This window comes from Dipteris shenzhenensis, chromosome 22 (genome assembly GCF_047967505.1).
Source record: "Dipteris shenzhenensis isolate YYH24624 ecotype China chromosome 22, Dip_SZ_1.0, whole genome shotgun sequence".
Taxonomy (NCBI): domain Eukaryota; kingdom Viridiplantae; phylum Streptophyta; class Polypodiopsida; order Gleicheniales; family Dipteridaceae; genus Dipteris; species Dipteris shenzhenensis.
Genome location: NC_141617.1, coordinates 48,427,265 through 48,444,119, shown reverse-complemented (window position 1 = coordinate 48,444,119; position 16,855 = coordinate 48,427,265).

The following is a 16,855-nucleotide window of genomic DNA, read 5'->3' as shown; positions in this document are numbered from 1 at the left end:
TGTAGTCTTTGATGCGGAGTACATAAGCATGACCGGTTTCACTGCTGTTGTGGAAACTCTGGTTGAACTCTCAATCTCACAATCTCTCTCACACTCTCAAGAAACTCAATGTCTCAGCGGAAGACAAGGGAGCTCTGATACCATGACAAAAATATGAAGAGGGGAGAGGAGGAGAGTGGAGATGAGGAGAGAGGGCACAGCTAGAGAGCACACCACAAATGACTAACTGTACACTAGAATTAGTTGAAAAAATAGAATATATACAAACCCTTTTAGGGTTAGGGTTAGGGTTAGGGGATCTAACCCTTTCCTTTATAGCACTCTATAAGGTTAGTGCTATGCACATATGATCACGTGATGGTACTATGCACACATGATCACATGATGTTGAGCGTGAACTCTCAACATATGATGCATGGCAGGGCAAAGGCATAGAGTAAGGGGAGGCAAAGAGACTACAGGGGGGTGGAGTACAAGGGAGAGGGGTGTGGGACCAACTAAAGGAGTGTAGGAGTAGAGAGGGGAATGGGAGAGAGTTACAATGGGAGTAGAGAGGGGAATGGGGAGAGTTACAAGGGGAATGGGGAGAGTTACAATGGAAAGGGGCACGAGCAATGGCAGGAGGGCTAGGGAGTAGAAAACAAGGGTGGTGCCACTTGTTAGCACCTGGGGAGTTTGTCAAGAGTGGGTCACAAGCAAGATATGGGGGTGTAGAGCTTCATGAGTGGGGGCTTGCAGGCATTGAGGGTGAGAGCGGGAGAGCCAAAAGAGAGCCACACAAGTTTTGGTGGGTACAAAACACACTAATCTTCTATGTCATCCATATATATGTGTGTGTTTAAGTATTGTACATAGCACCCACGACCTCCCACTTAAAGGCCAATGTGCCTTTAAGGGAGAACAAATAGTGAGCATACTATCCAATGCCCATCAATACATGACAATACTCAAACCGCTGACTAGGTAGACTCTTTGTTAGCATATCTACAAGGTTATCATTTGTATGAACCTTGACAAGCTCTATGCACTTATCCTCAATTACCTCCTTGATGAAATGATACCTGACCTCAATGTGTTTGGTCTTTGCATGAAAGATCGATTCCGTGCTAGTTGAATAGCACTCATGGAATCACTATGTAATGTCGGTTGCAACATACTTAGCTTCTACAGTAGACAAAGCAACACACTTCCGTGCATGAGACATCCATGACACTACACCCTGAACACATAACCAGAAGTGGATCTCCTACTATCCACATGCCCTGCATAGTCTAAATTGGTGTACCCAAGTACACACATCTCTTCTTTGCCAAAGCAGATGCACATCTCCTTGGTACCCTCCATGTACCTCATGATGCACTTAACTACCTCTCAATTTCTCTTTCCTACATGTACCTCATGATGCACTTAACTGCCTTCCAATTCCTCTTTCTTAGATTAGTCATATACCGGCTAACAACTCCCACTACAAATGCAATGTCTGGTCTAGTAGCTATCATAGCATATATAAGACTCCCAATCGCTGATGCATAAGGAACCTTGGCCATCATGGCCCTCTCCTCATATGATTTGGGACTATCTGTCTGAATCAGTTTCACATATGGAGGCAATGGAGTACTTACAGGCTTCCCTCCCTCCACATTGAAATGCTGCAATACTTTAATAACATACTCCTTCTGTGAAAGCGAAACGAGTTTCCTACTCTGACCACACGTGATGTGCATACCAAGAATATGTATGACCTACAGGTCCCAAATCCTTCATGTCAAAGGCCTCATGCAACTTGTCCTTCAATGCATCCAACTCATAGTGTTCTTTCTAGCTAATAGCATATCATCCACATAAAGTACCAGGAGTATCAGGCTATTATCCTTAGCCCTTTTAGTATAAAGGCTACTAGTAATCAATCTCACTTCTTTTGAAACCTTGGGACCGAATGAAAGCATCAAACTTTTGATACCATTCTCTAGGCGCTTGCTTGAGGCCATAGAGACTCTTTTTCAACTTGCAAACCAAATGCCCTTTGCACTTTTCTTGAAAGCCTTCCGGCTATATCATGTAAATCTCCTCATGCAGATCCCCATGCAAGAATTTTATCTTGACATCCATCTGCATAAGCTCCATATCCTCTGTTGCCACAAGTCCAAGTACACATCTAAGTGTGGTCATCTTCACAACCGGAAAGAAGATCTCATCAAATTCCACACCCTTCTCTTGCTTGAACCCTTTAGCAACCAAACGGGCCTTGTACTTAGGCACATCATCACCCATGACCATCTTGTAGACCCATTTACATGGCAATGTTTCTTTCCATGTGGCAAAGAAACCAAGTCCCAAGTCTTATTCTTCATGAGTGAACTCATCTCTGATTGCATAGCATACTCCCACTTGCACTGATCCTAGCGCATCATAGCCTCTATGTAGCAAGAAGGCTCCTTGCGATCAGTAGCATCATATAGTCTTCCCCTGAAACAAACCTATTAGGCAGTCTAGAAACTCTACTTAATCTTATCAAGGGCATTTCAGCTTGCTGTCCCGCCTCCATATCAGCCACATTTGGCTCATCATTTCCACCAATAGATGATCCATCATGTGCCCTTAATTGTGTACCTGTGGGAGTACTTGGTGGCACCATTTCTTGCATATTTAGTGCATGGATAACTTGATGTCTATCAACATATGTGGGTGGATTCACATCTTAGAAAGTGATTCTCCTCATTTCCACTCCATGCCTCTTCAAGAATACTACCATCAAAACTCTTACTAGGTGATCTATTGATCACATGCACTGCAGTCTTCATTGCCTCAGCCCAAAAACCATTTTTAAAATAGCTAGAACACGTCACTCTTCTAAGCCATAGCATAAGCTCACACTTTTCTAGTTGCATAATCAATGAATGTCACATAGTATTCAGCCCCACCTAATGACCGTGTAGGCATGGGACTACATATGTCTGAATGCACTAAATCAAGCTTTTCAAGCTCTTTTTTCCCCCTCTTTTATGGGCTGATTTAGTTTGCTTCCCATAGAGACAATGCTCACAAAATTCAAAGTAAAAAAAAATCAAATGTGATACATAACCCAAACGGCATAAGAGTTTCATTCCATTTTGGCTCATATGGCCAAATCGACAATGCCACAAAGAAGTACTTGGCTGCTCGGTTATTGCAACAACATGATTAAACACCCCTGATACATGTAAGGGATATAGAGTCCACACTTGGCACCCCTGGCCAAAAGCATAGAGTTTCCCAACTCCCAAAACCAAGATGGTCTGAAAACCAACATCATTTAGCTGACCCAATGAAATGATACTCTTGGTCAGCTTAGGCACATGTCTCATATTTTTCAAAACAAAAGTGGACCCATTTGAAAGAAACTTTTATGTCACCTGCTCCCACTATGTCACATGCATAGTTATTTCCAAGATGCACAAAACTTGTCTTTCCACTGTCATAGGTGGATAACCATTCCCTATGGGGAGTAACATGGAATGAAGTACCAGAGTCCAAAATCAAATCCTGGGAATATGCATCATCTGAAGTGATAAGCAACTCTGTAGATAGACTAGATGTGAAGAGAATGTCATTGTCACTATCATCAATGACTGCATTGATCTCCTCGATCTTCACTTTTTCTTTGTCCACCCTTGGACTCTCTTACTTCTTATTTGCACCCTGATTTGCATTCTTTTTCTTATCCTTTTGCTCTCTTTTCAGCTTGTAGCAATCCTTTTTCATGTGGCCCTTCTTGCCACAATGGTAACACTCAATGTTCCATGCTGTGGATTTGCTACGAGACTTCTCTCTTTCTTGGGACTTCCTCCTAAACTGTGATCTTCCCCTTGCACATTTAAGGCTGCATCTTGCTTGTTGCTATCCATAGACTTCTGTCTAATCTCCTCGGTCAACAAGCTATCCACAACATCATCAAACTTCAGTACACCACTAGGTGTAGAGTTATTGATAGTTGTATGGAAGGTATCCCATGAGGTGGCAATGAACACAAGAGGAATATTACCTTAGTCTCCACGTCAAAATTCAACTTTTGAACTTAAAGCTGGCTGAAAACAATATTGAATTCATTCAAGTGAGAAGCAATGGAGACCTGTTCCTTCTTTTGTAGCTCAAACAACCTCTTCATGAGGTAAAATTTATTAGAGGCAGTTTCCTTATTTTAAGTGGCACATAATTTCTTCCATGCATCCAACTCATTTCAATCATCTTCAAACATGGTTGCAAGCTTAGCTGTAATCTACTTCTTTTGAATAAGCACATCCCTTCTTTCCATAGAGAAAATTTTGTCCCATCAAACTTTTTAATGCTGAAACTCCTTCTCAGACATGGAATAGTATGCCATGATGTAAATAAAGCAAAATCCCAATTGCTAGTTCCTACAAGAAAGAATCACACCAAATACCAGGTGCACCCAAATATGTATGCCACAATGGAAGGCAATATCACCAAACCTCAAAACTTAAAGCATCAAAATGCATCTGACTCATGTGCATATACTATGCATCCATATGAGCAAATTTGGCCCAAAAGAAAATGTCAATCTATAATGACAAAACAATGGCAAACCCAATGCCAATAAGAGCCAAATGCCTCAAACATAAATATCATCCATGGGCATAAGCACCAATAATGTCTCATCCAAGAGAGCATAGCACTCTTGGATGAGACATAGCACTCTCATCAGTGCATCAACTACAATGCTGTCCCTTAGCATAAAATAGCATCTGTGTGCTAAATGTCCATCAATAAAGCATCCCACAAGGCAATTTGGGCCTATCAACGCATCCAACAAGGATCACAATGCATCCAAAGGGCTTGTAAAGCATTCATTGCAACCCAATGCACACCATAAATGAGCGCACATGGTCAAACTGCAACCATAGTGATCTACATAAGGTATGCTCAAAATCACGGCCTCAAGGCAATGGCCGATACTGCAAAGAAAATCTGAGATGCCTCATAAACATAAACTAAATTTACTACATATCTAGTCTCAGTGATGCAATCTGCACATTTCTCCTTTCTGCTGCAACTCCAAAATCTTATCCGATGAGAGAGTAAAAAAGGGTAGGGGGAGGGGGATTCATAAGGCGGCCAGGGGGGGGGATCGTGCATAAGAGAGAGAGATAAAGAGAGAGAAGAGTATGAAGAAGGAAAAAATGAGAGAGAGAGAGAGAGAGAGAGAGAGAAAGGAGTAGAAATAGATAGAAAAAGAAAGAAGAGAGGGAAAAAGAGAAAGAAGAGAGGGTTAGAGACTAAGATGGGAGAGGAAAATAGAACTAAATAGAGAATAAGATCAATTAGAGAGATGACCCTCTAGCAATGAGGGGGAGGAAGAAGATGGTGATGATGGAAGAAGAAGCAGTCATGGGGATGGATGGGGAGGAAGAAGATGGTGGTGATGGAAAAAGAAGGTGGAGGAATGAGTCCACTTAGCTAGAGGAGGGGGAGAAGAAGGTGGAGGAAATGGAGGAGGATGAGAACTAACTGGAGGAAATGACATGAGATGTTAGACAACTTAAAAAGAAAGGGGGTATGCAAAAAATAAAGGGGGAAGGAGGAAATAATGGGGGGTAGAAAAAGACACCGGGGGGGGGGTCTCATGGCAATGAATTTGGGGCGTGATGATTTGCAGCTAATATTCAACATGCTTTAACTTTTCATGGGTATGTCAGAATTCCCATGTCAACAAAAAAGAAAAGAGCACAAAATTTTGAGCTCTTCAAACCTATATTTATATCTTGACCTAAAGATACTATTTGGATAAAGATGATAGTGCTACAAAGATTCTCAAAGGGATAATGCTAGTATTAAGTGAAACTTGGCCATAATTGGAAGTAGTTTTATACTCCTTAACATTGAGTGATTACTATTTATAATCCAAGATTTTGGTCACCTACAATTATGTTGGTTACTTGTTGTTAATTTAAGTGTTCACAAGCAAAACATAGGGTACTAAGTCCTATATTTCAACTAGACATGTAGGATTAAAGCATGGGAACTAGTTCTTGAATGAATAAGATTTGTTCAAATGGTCTAATGAAGGTTCTCGTCTCCATTAAGGGCTTAGAAAAATAGGATAGGGTTGAGAAACCTGAACACCCCTCCCTTGTTATTGGGGTCACAATAAAAATTAACACTTAACCACAAACTTTTTAAGCTTGATTTAAACCTTATGAGTGTTGAGTAGAATGGAGAAGCTATAAGTGAGATTTGGGCTCTAGAGATTATAGAGGGTAGTTTTGGGAATCCTTAAACGAAGAGTTGGTAAGAGGGTGAGATTTTAAGTCATGAGAAAGGGAAAAAAAATGGTGAAGGTAATTAAGATGAGAAAAATAGTCATGAGATTTTAATTAATGAGATGGAAATTAAAAAATAGAAGTGATATCTACTGTGATAGGGTGAAACGGGAAACCCCCCTTTCATAGATGATGACATTGTGTGTGTTTTCACCTTCTAGGGCTAGGCTCGCTTGGAAGAAAGTTAATAAAAGGTTTTTAAAGAAGGAAAATTAAAGAAAGGATTTCATAGAAAGAAGGAAGAAAGAAATTTAAATTAAAGATTAATGAGAAAAAGACGGGGGGAAAAGAGGCGCATGTTAAATATTAACAAAGGGAAAGAATTAAAGGATGGGAGATTTTAAATCTTTGAAAAAGGGCTTTTAAACCCCTTAAAATTGTAAGAAAAAGGGGGGAGATTAAATGTAAGAAATGGGGGGATTTAATTTTGAAGAAAGGGGGGGTTTTAAGCTTTGAAAAAGATTAAAAGAGAGGGGGGGGGGGAACAATTGGGGGAGAGGAAGTAAAAGAAGGAAAGTGAAGGGGGGGGAGGGTGTGATTAATTAGGGAAAGAATGGACCTCGCAGTCCATGAGGTTGGTAGAGAGGCAAAGGATGCATAGATGTAGAGGCGAACAACCCAAATGGTGAGGCAAAGTTTGAAAGTAGAGGCAAGGCACAAAAAGAAAGGCAAGGCATGATAGCAGAGGAGCTACATAAAGGGAATATATTCTTCATGGGAAATTTCGGGGAGAGGGAGTAGATGTCTAAGAGAGAGAGGCAAGCAGGGAGGGATTTAAATAAGCACCTGGGCAGAGAGAAGTTAGGGGTACAGTGACAAAATATGAAGGGGGGAGAGGAGAAGAGTGGAGATGATGAGAGAGGGCACAGCTAGAGAGCACACCACAAATGACTAACTGTACTCTAGATTTAGTTGAAAATGTAGAGTATATACAAACCCTTTTAGGGTTAGGGTTAGGGTCAGGATTAGGGTTAGGGCATCTGACCCTTTCCTTTATAGCACTCTATTGGGTTAATGTTATGTACATATGATCACATGATGTTGAGCATGGTTTCTCAACACCTTTCCTCAAGATCAACATTATGAAGTAGGCCTTCTCTCACTCAAGATGATGATTCTAGAGAATCAAAGAAGTATTGAGCGTTACATTTCATCACACCCCTTTAATGGGAATGTCCTTCTTTGGCATCAAACCAAGAGTTGGTCTATGCTTCTCAAAAATCTCTTTACCAAGTGGTTTGGTAAAGATGTCTGCAACATTCTCTTTGCTATCACAATGCTGCAATGTGGTCACCAAGTAACACTCTTTCTCTGATGAAGCGCTCACTAACGTCAATGTGCTTTGTCTTGCAGTGATATATTGGATTCTTGGCCAATGCTTGAGCTGATTGATTATCATAGTATATTGTTATTGGCTTTGATTCGTCAAAGTAATCTATTTCTGACAATAGTCTTCTGAGCCATATAGCCTCGCATGCACCTGTAGTGAGTGCTCTATATTTTGCTTCAGTTGAAGACAAAGAAACAATTGGTTGTTTGTTTGACAACCATGACATAGTACCTTGACCATATCCATGTGTCGATCTCCTGGTCTCATGATCTCTGGCATAGTCATTGTCAGAGTATCCATGCAACCATGGATGACTTCCTCTGTATTCTATCCCAAATTAATTATCTTGTACCTCTGATGTATCTTAAGACTTTTTTGGCTACATTCTAGTGAGACTATTTTGGATTTGCCATAAATTGTGCTGGTGAACTTACTGCATAACAAATATCTAGCTGTGTGATAGTCAGATATATTAGAAATCTGATGAGTTACTGATAGTACCTGTCATTAATGATAGGCTTTTTTGAATCTTTTGTAAGTTTCAAACTTTGTTCCATGGGAGTGGTTGCAATCCTGCAATCTAGCATATGAAACTTCTTTATGAGACTGTGAACATATAACTGTGACTCATGAAGGTGCTGTTTGAATCTCTCCAAAACTCAATTCCAATCTCTCCAAAACTCAATTCCAAGACAAAAGTGCATAAGTCGAAGATCTTTCATGTCAAGCTGTACATATAAGTCTTGTTTTAACTTTTTGATGAAGCTATCATTGCTTCCGGTCACAATCGGATCATCTATGTACAAAAGTACAATAGTAATGTAATGTCTTCCCTTTGAACTTTGTACTAGAGAGTATGATCTGCATTAGACTCCATGTATCCCATATTAGCAAAATACTTATCAATTCTGTTGTACCAACTTCTGGGTGCTTGCTTTAAGTCATAGAGACTTTTCTTGAGATGGCAAACCTGATTCTCTTCTCTTGGTTCAACATAACCTGCTAGTTGTTGCATGTAGAACTCCTCGTCTAGGTGACCATTGAGAAAAGCATTCTTAACATCGAGCTAGTACATATTCCATATGTTGAGTATCGCTAGTGATATCAAGAACCATATGGAATCCATCTTTGCTACTGAAGGATAAGTCTCATCATAGTCTTGACCATATTTTTGTGCAAATCCTTTTGCAACTATATGGCTTTGTATCTTTCAATGCTTCCATCTGAATTGTACTTCACTTTATATATCCATTTGTTTGCTATGGCCTTCTTTCCTGGTGGAAGGTCACATAATTCCAAGTATTGTTCTTGTACAAAGCTTCCATTTCTTCATTCATAGCAGTTTGCCATTCTAGCTTGTCAAATGCATCTTCCAAGTACACTAGCTCTTCTGTAGCCATGATAGTATCCTCCGCGGATCAACAGTATCCTCCATGGGCTGGGGGAGTGGTCCAAATGCCGAATACTCATCCACATCCCCTACGTCATGCGATCCTCCGTGGCCGAAGTGTACGCAGCCAAGTAGAAGGGAATGACCAAAGTCTTTCAGATTGCGTGCGGGAAACTGCAAGCGCTAAACCGGATAGAACCCCGTTCGGTGTCACTGATGACCTGATAGAAAGCTGAGAGGAATCAGTGGGTGGATCAGGTACTTCCAAACAGATCCAAGGGATCCTATATCCTCGCTATAGAGATTCACTCTGACGCATAATAAAGCGCACGTTCGCCGAAAACTGGTCACTGAAACACGAGAAAAGGCTGACCAAGGAGCTGGCTACTATCCCGAGATCTTGCGAGGCGTAATAAGAGCATAGTTGGTGGTTTCAACTTGAATGGCTTTGCCTTTTTTAGTATGTCAATCTGGTTGCTTTCCCTAGTAGACCGTTTGAGTTGGTGTGGCTCTTCTTGGGGTGCTTCTGGCAATTCTTACTCTTCTTCATCAACCTTTTTTTAAGATGAGTGAGTAATCGGTGCCATCTATCTCTTGTGTATTTGAGGTTTTCCATTCTAATTCCTCATCGAAGATTACATCTCTGGAGATAATGACATTTTGTTTGATGGTATCATACAACTTGTATGCTTTGTTGTCTCGTCTATCTCTTGTGTATTTGAGGTTTTCCATTCTAATTCCTCATCAAAGATTACATCTCTGGAGATAATGACATTTTGTTTGATGGTATCATACAACTTGTATGCTTTGTTGTCTTCACTGTAGCCAACCATGATGCATTTACATGACTAATGATCATCATGTATGTTGGCATATGCTATGCAACCAAATACATGGAGATGCCCAATGCGTGGCTTGTGTGCAGTGAATGCTTCATAAGGTGTCATACTCTGAATCAGTTCGGTTGAAAGCTTGGAGTGGCTATTGCTTTTTCCCAATATTGATTTGGAAGTTGCTTCTCACTAAGCATTACTCTAGCATTGTCTGCTAAAGTACCGTCCTTCCTTTTAGCTCTTGCATTCTACAGAGGAGTATTTGCAGAAGTGAATTGTCTTCAGATGCCATTACTTCTGCAAAAGTTCATGAATGCTGAATACATGTATTCACCTCCTCTCTCCGATCTCACAACTTTGATCTTTTTGCTTGCCTAGTTTTCTACCATGGCTTTGAATTCTTGAAATTTGGAAAAGACTTCAAATTTCTCTTTTAAAAAGTAGACCCAACAATATTTGTTGTAATTGTTGATGAAAGTCAAGTAGTAAAGTAAACCAGTAATGCTGCAGGTCTGGGCATAACCCCATACATCTGTATGAATCAAATCAAGAATACCTCGTGCTTGAGAGGTGCTTCTACCAAAGTTGGTTCACTTTTGTTTACCGAAGCAGCATGCTTTACAAACTTTTCCAAGAAACTTAAGCTTAGGAATTCCAATTGCCATAGTCTGATTTCTGAGCTCTATCAAGCTTTTGAAATTGATATGTCCATATCTCTTGTGCTGACATGGTATGCAAATCTGGTACTAAAGCTAGCATTCTAAACAAGCTCCTTCCTTGACTACTTTTTCTACTAGTTGATATCCTCTTGATTTGTCTCTGATCGTGCATTCATCTCCATTGAAGATGGCTCAATACTTGTGTTTCTCATTCAATCAATTGATAAGAAGATTTTGCAGAGTTTCAGAACATAGAGCACATCTTTTACGAATCCTTTTGTACCAATGAAATTGTTCAAAAGAGCAATGCCTTTCCCTTGAAATGGATTCAATGTATTATCTGTTGTGTAGATAACAATCTTCTGTCCTTCTAATGGCTTCATCTCTGTGAACCATTCTCGATGTTTTGTCATATGATATGATACACCATTGTTGATGTACCAAGGATCCTGATCTGGTTGATCGACTTGATAAATTAATTTCTCTTTTGAATTGCAATCATTATCTAGATAGATTGTTTCAGTCTTCTACATATCCTCACTTGCAAGAAACATGTTCTCAGGTTCATTAGCATAATGACTGTGACTAGAATGTCCACGATGATGATTTCCTCTTCCTCAAAAATTCCCTTGATTGCTGCTGGATTGACCGCCTTGGTCGTACTTCTTCTTGCAGTGGCAATCTCTTTCATAGTGTCCAAAGTTAGACAGTAATTGCACTAAACATTTGACACATTGGTGGATGCATTCCCTCATCCTTAGAATATTTCTTTGTTAGAATGATTTCCTCTTTGTTGATGTTGCTGAGGGTGAGCTCTTCTAGTGTCGGAATTTGTCATTGAATGGCAATACTCTAGACTAGATTCTCATATCCCTCTCCTAATTCCCTCCATTTAGGATGACTTGAAACATTTCTACAGGATATATGGTCTCTCCTATTGTTGCAAGTTGATTTTTGTAATCCTTGATCCTGAGTACGTAAGCATGACTGATTTCACTGTTGTTACGAGCATTTCTATCACTATCACTACAACTCTCATCCTCATCACTTGGAGGGTTACTCCAATTACCCTCTTCTACATCCTCATAGATCCGATTGTACACTCTTTACCAAGAATGCATCCTTGATCCATGACGTTGTCAATATTGTTAATGGTAGCATTTACATGGGTTGACTTGTTCATATCGTGTGTCTCTCAATCTCTCCATGGGATCTTGTAGTCTTCTAAGTTATTCCTTATCTGTCTCCAAGTAATTTTGTCAAAGCATATTCAATATGGGGCCCAACTGTGTGCTCCCATGGCCATATAGAAATCTATCCACTATTTATCTTGTTTGAGTTTCTCTTGAACATGAGATAATAGGGATTCCACGTCCTATATTTTGGGACATTGGCAACAAGGGCTAGATTCAAGGAGGACTAGTGTGGGCTTGTATGTTCCATCCATTCCAATCATCATGCTATGAAAATATTTCATAGCTCTTGTTGGTAGCTTAAATATAAATCCAAAATCTGCAATTTTATATAGGCTAGAACTAAGCAATGCCCTGAATGCCTGAGTTCTACACCCATGCCAATCATCATGCTATCAAAAAATGTCATGGTTTTATTAACAATCCTCTGCTTTTGCAAGTCATCAATTCCATGTCTAGTAACCTTCCTTTAGCGTTTGTCTCTTGGGTGCTACTCTCTTTTCTTTCCAGCTTAATAATCTCTTATGACATTGACTCGTACTTTTTGTTCAATGGATCTTTACATGTTGCCTTGCATTGGCTCACCTTGTTGGTAGCTCAAATGTAAATCCAAAACCTGTAATTCTGTGCACGCTAGAACTAAGCAATGCCCTAAATGATTAATGTGCATATGTTATGTGGCACACTATAGCAACATAGCCAACAATGCAAATACACAAAGATAGGGCACAACATGGATGCACTATACAACATTAATTGTGCTATACAGGGCTATACACCCCCTAAAATCTGCTACATAGCACACAATTTGAGTGCACACATAGATGGGGAGCTATATACGTTGTATAGCTCATTGTTTGTGCTACTCAAACCTATATAGAAAATGATTTCAATATACGTAGACGTGGCACATCATGTATGCTATATAATATAGCACACTATATAGTGGAAATCAACATATCATACTGTAATGAGGAGTAGGCACTACCAATCATGCACTATAGTAGCGTAGGACCTGAGGCTCCTCGAGAAGTTGCACCGAGTGCTTGATGTAAATATTTCTACCAACTCTTTCTGGGTACACGTCCTTGTTAACACACGTCTCGGCCTCCCGAAAAGACTGTATAGGTTCCTTTCTTTCATATCACTAATTGGGCTAGTGCGATGTTGCTTCAAGCATGCAACCAATGAGAATAGTCCATTACCATCACCGCGCTAGCCCTTACATAGAATCTAGATCTTTCCTCATGCAAGCTAGGCCTAGGACCTTGAACTACTCTTGACACTTTGCGAGGAGAGTGCACTGATTGGAGATCATCAGCATAGTCAATGCAATTTTCTTAAAAAACAACTCATCTTTGGAAAATGATTGCTTTAATATGGCCAGTGTACTGCAAACATTGTCAATGGTCATGCTTAAATGTCACCTTTTTCTATTGATGAAAGGTCATGAATGCATTGGACCTGAGGATGTTCTAATATGGAATTGAAAAGTTCAGTCCTGAGTTTTGTTAACAATCCTCCACTTTTGCAAGTCATCAATTCCATGTGTAGTGACCTTGCTCTTGCGTTTGTCTCTTATGCACTGCTCCCTTTTCTTTCCAGCTTCATAATCTCTTATGACATTGTCTCGTACTGATTGTTCAATGGATCTTTCCATGTTGCCTTGCATTGGCTCACCTTGTTGGTGGCTCAAATGTAAATCCAAAACCTGCAATTCCATGTAGGCTAGAACTAAGCAATGCCCTAAATGATTAACTTGCATATGTTATGTGGCACACTATAGCAACATAGCCAACAATGCAAATACACAAAGATGGGGCACAACATGTATGAAGTATACAACATAATTTGTGCTATACAAGGCTATACAACCCCTAAAATTTGCTACGTAGCATACAATTAGAGTCCACACATAGATGTGGAGCTATATATATTGTATAGCTCATTGTTTATGCTACTCAGACCTATAGAGAAAACGATTTCAATATACATAGATGTAGCACGCCATGTATGCTATATAGCACACTATATAGTGGAAATCAACATATCATGTTGTAACACAAAGTAGGCAGTACCAATCATGCACTTTAGTAGAGCAGGGATTGAGGCTCCTCGAGAAGGTGCACCGAGTGCTTGATGTAAATATTTCTACCAAGTCTTTCTTGGCACACGTCCTTCTTGTTGGTAAAAACACGCGTCTCGGCCTCTTGAAATGATTGTACAAGTTCTTTTCTTTCATATCACTGATTGGGCTAGTGCAGTGTTGCTTCCAGCGTGCAACCAATGAGAATAGTCCATTACCATGACTGGGCTAGCCCATACATAGACTCTAGATCTTTCCTCATAGAAGCTAGGCCTAGGAACTTGAAGTACTCTTGAGACTTTGCTAGGGGAGTGCACTAATTGGAGATCATCAGCATAGTCAATGCACTTTTCTTGGAAACTGGTTGCTTTACAATGTCCAATGTACTGCAAACATTGTCAATGATGCATGCTTGCCCGTCACCTTCTTCTATTGATGAACGGTCATGAATACATTGGACTCGAGGATGTTGCAATATGGAATTAAAAAGTTCAGTCCTGGGTTCTGCACCCATGCCAGTCGTCATGCTATCAAAAAAATTCATAGTTTTGTTAACAATCCTCCGCTTCTGCAAGTCATGAATTGCATGTCTAGTAACCTTCCTCTTGTGTTTGACTCCTGCGTGCTGCTCTCTTTTTTCTCCAGCTTCATAATCTCTTATGACATTGTCCCATACTATTTGTTCAGTGGATCTTACCATGTAGCCTTGCATTGGCTCACTTGTTGGTAGCTCAAATGTAAATCCAAAACATTCAATTCAGTGTAGGCTGGAACTAAGCAATTCCCTGAATGATTAATGTGCATATGTTATGTGGCACATTATAGCAACATAGCCGACAATGCAACTACACAAACATGGGGCACAACATGTATGCACTATACGACATTAATTGTGTTATACAAGACTATACACCCCTAAAATCTGCTACGTAGCACACAATTTGATTGCATACATAGATGTGGAGCTGTATATATTGTATAGCTCACTGTTTGTGATACTCAAACCTATATAGCAAACGATTTCAATATACATAGACGCGGCACACCATGTATGCTATATAGCACACTATATAGTGGAAATCAACATCTCATACTATAACGTAGAGTAGGCACTACCAATCATGAACTGTACTAGGGAAGGACCCGAGGCTCCTCGAGAAGGTGCACCGAGTGCTTGATGTAAATATTTTTACTGAATCTTTCTCGGCACACGTCCTTCTTGTTGGGGAAAACATGCATCTTGGCCTCCCAAAATGATTGCACAAGTTCCTTTCTTTCATATCACTGATTGGACTAGTGTAATGTTGCTTCAAGCGTGCAACCAATGAGAATAGTCCATTACCATCACCGGGCTAGCGCATACATAGACTCTAGAACTTTCCTCATGGATGCTAGGGCTAGGAACTTGCAGTACTCTTGAGACATTGCCAAGGGAGTGCACTGATTGGAGATCATCATCATAGTCAATACATAGATTCTAGATCTTTCCTCATACAAGCTAGGCCTAGGGACTTCATCTACTCTTGAGACTTTGTCAGGGGAGTGCACTGATTGGAGATCATCGACGTAGTCAATGCATTTTTCTTGGAAACTGGTTGCTTTACAATGGCCAGTGTATTGCAAACATTGTCAACGAGGCATGCTTGAACTTCACCTTTTTCTATTGATGAAAGGTCATGAATGCATTGGACCCGAGGATGTTGCAATATGGAATTGAAAAGCTCAGTCTTGAGTTCTGTACCCATGCCAGTCGTCATGCTATAAAAAATGTCATGGTTTTGTTAACAATCCTCTACTTTTGCAAGCCATCAATTCCATGTCTAGTGACCTTCCTCTTGCGTTTGTCTCTTGTGCACTACTCACTTTTCTATCCAACTGCATAATCTCTTATGACATTGTCTCGTACTGTTTGTTTAATGGATCTTTCCATGTTGCCTTGCATTGGCTCACCTTGTTCGTAGCTCAAATATAAATCCAAAACCTGCAATTCTGTGTAGGCTAGAACTAAGCATTATTAACGTGCATATGTTATGTCGCGCACTACAGCAATGTAGCTGACAATGTAAATACACAAAGATGGGACACAACATGTATGCACTATATACAACATTATCTGTGCTAGACAAGGCTATACACCCCATGAAATATGCTACGTAGCACACAATTTGAGTGCACACATAGATGTGGAGCTATATATATTGTATAGCTCACTGTTTGTGCTATTCAAACCTATATAGCAAATAGTTTTAGTATACATAGACGCAGCACACCATGTATGCCATATAGCACACTATATAGTGGAAATCAACATATCATACTGTAACACAAAGTAGGTGGTACCAATCGTGCACTTTAGTAGAGCAGATCAACTTCTAAGGTGTAATAGAATCCAGGCTTGAAGGGGTTGATGGCATGGAAGAAGAATACAATGGAAATTTGAAAAATGAGGCTTGGGAGTCGATGGACCACCCAATGGAAAGAATGTCATTTGCTACAAATGGGTCAAGGATGATGGAGTGTAGAAAAATATAAGGCAAGTGTGGTGGCAAAATGATATGCTTATCAGGAGGTCATTGAATATGAGGGGACTTTTGCACTTGTCACAATGATAAGACAACTTACCTTATTCTCTCTCTTGCAAGTAGTATGGGCTTACACTTGCATCAAATCGATGTTAAGTCTATATTGAGGTTCCACTGCATAGATGACAAGGGTCGTTATTTTATTAGGGTGGAGGCATGTTAACCTACTCAAAATTTGGCAGTTACACTTAGCCCATATGCAGAGTGTCTCTATCTTTTGAATTTGAATTGCAGTTATAATTTTCCCCCCCTTCTCTCTCTCTCTCTCTCTCTCTCTCTCTCTCTCTCTCTCTCTCTCTCTCCCACACACACACATAGAGGCGCAGTCTTCATCCTATCTGCTCCATCACCACCTCTCTCTCTAATAGAGGTGCAACTTCCTTCTGCTTGTTCCATCGCTTGAAACTCTTTTCCTCCCTCTCACTCACTCTGTTGCTATTATAGGCGACATTGTAGTGCCTGGAT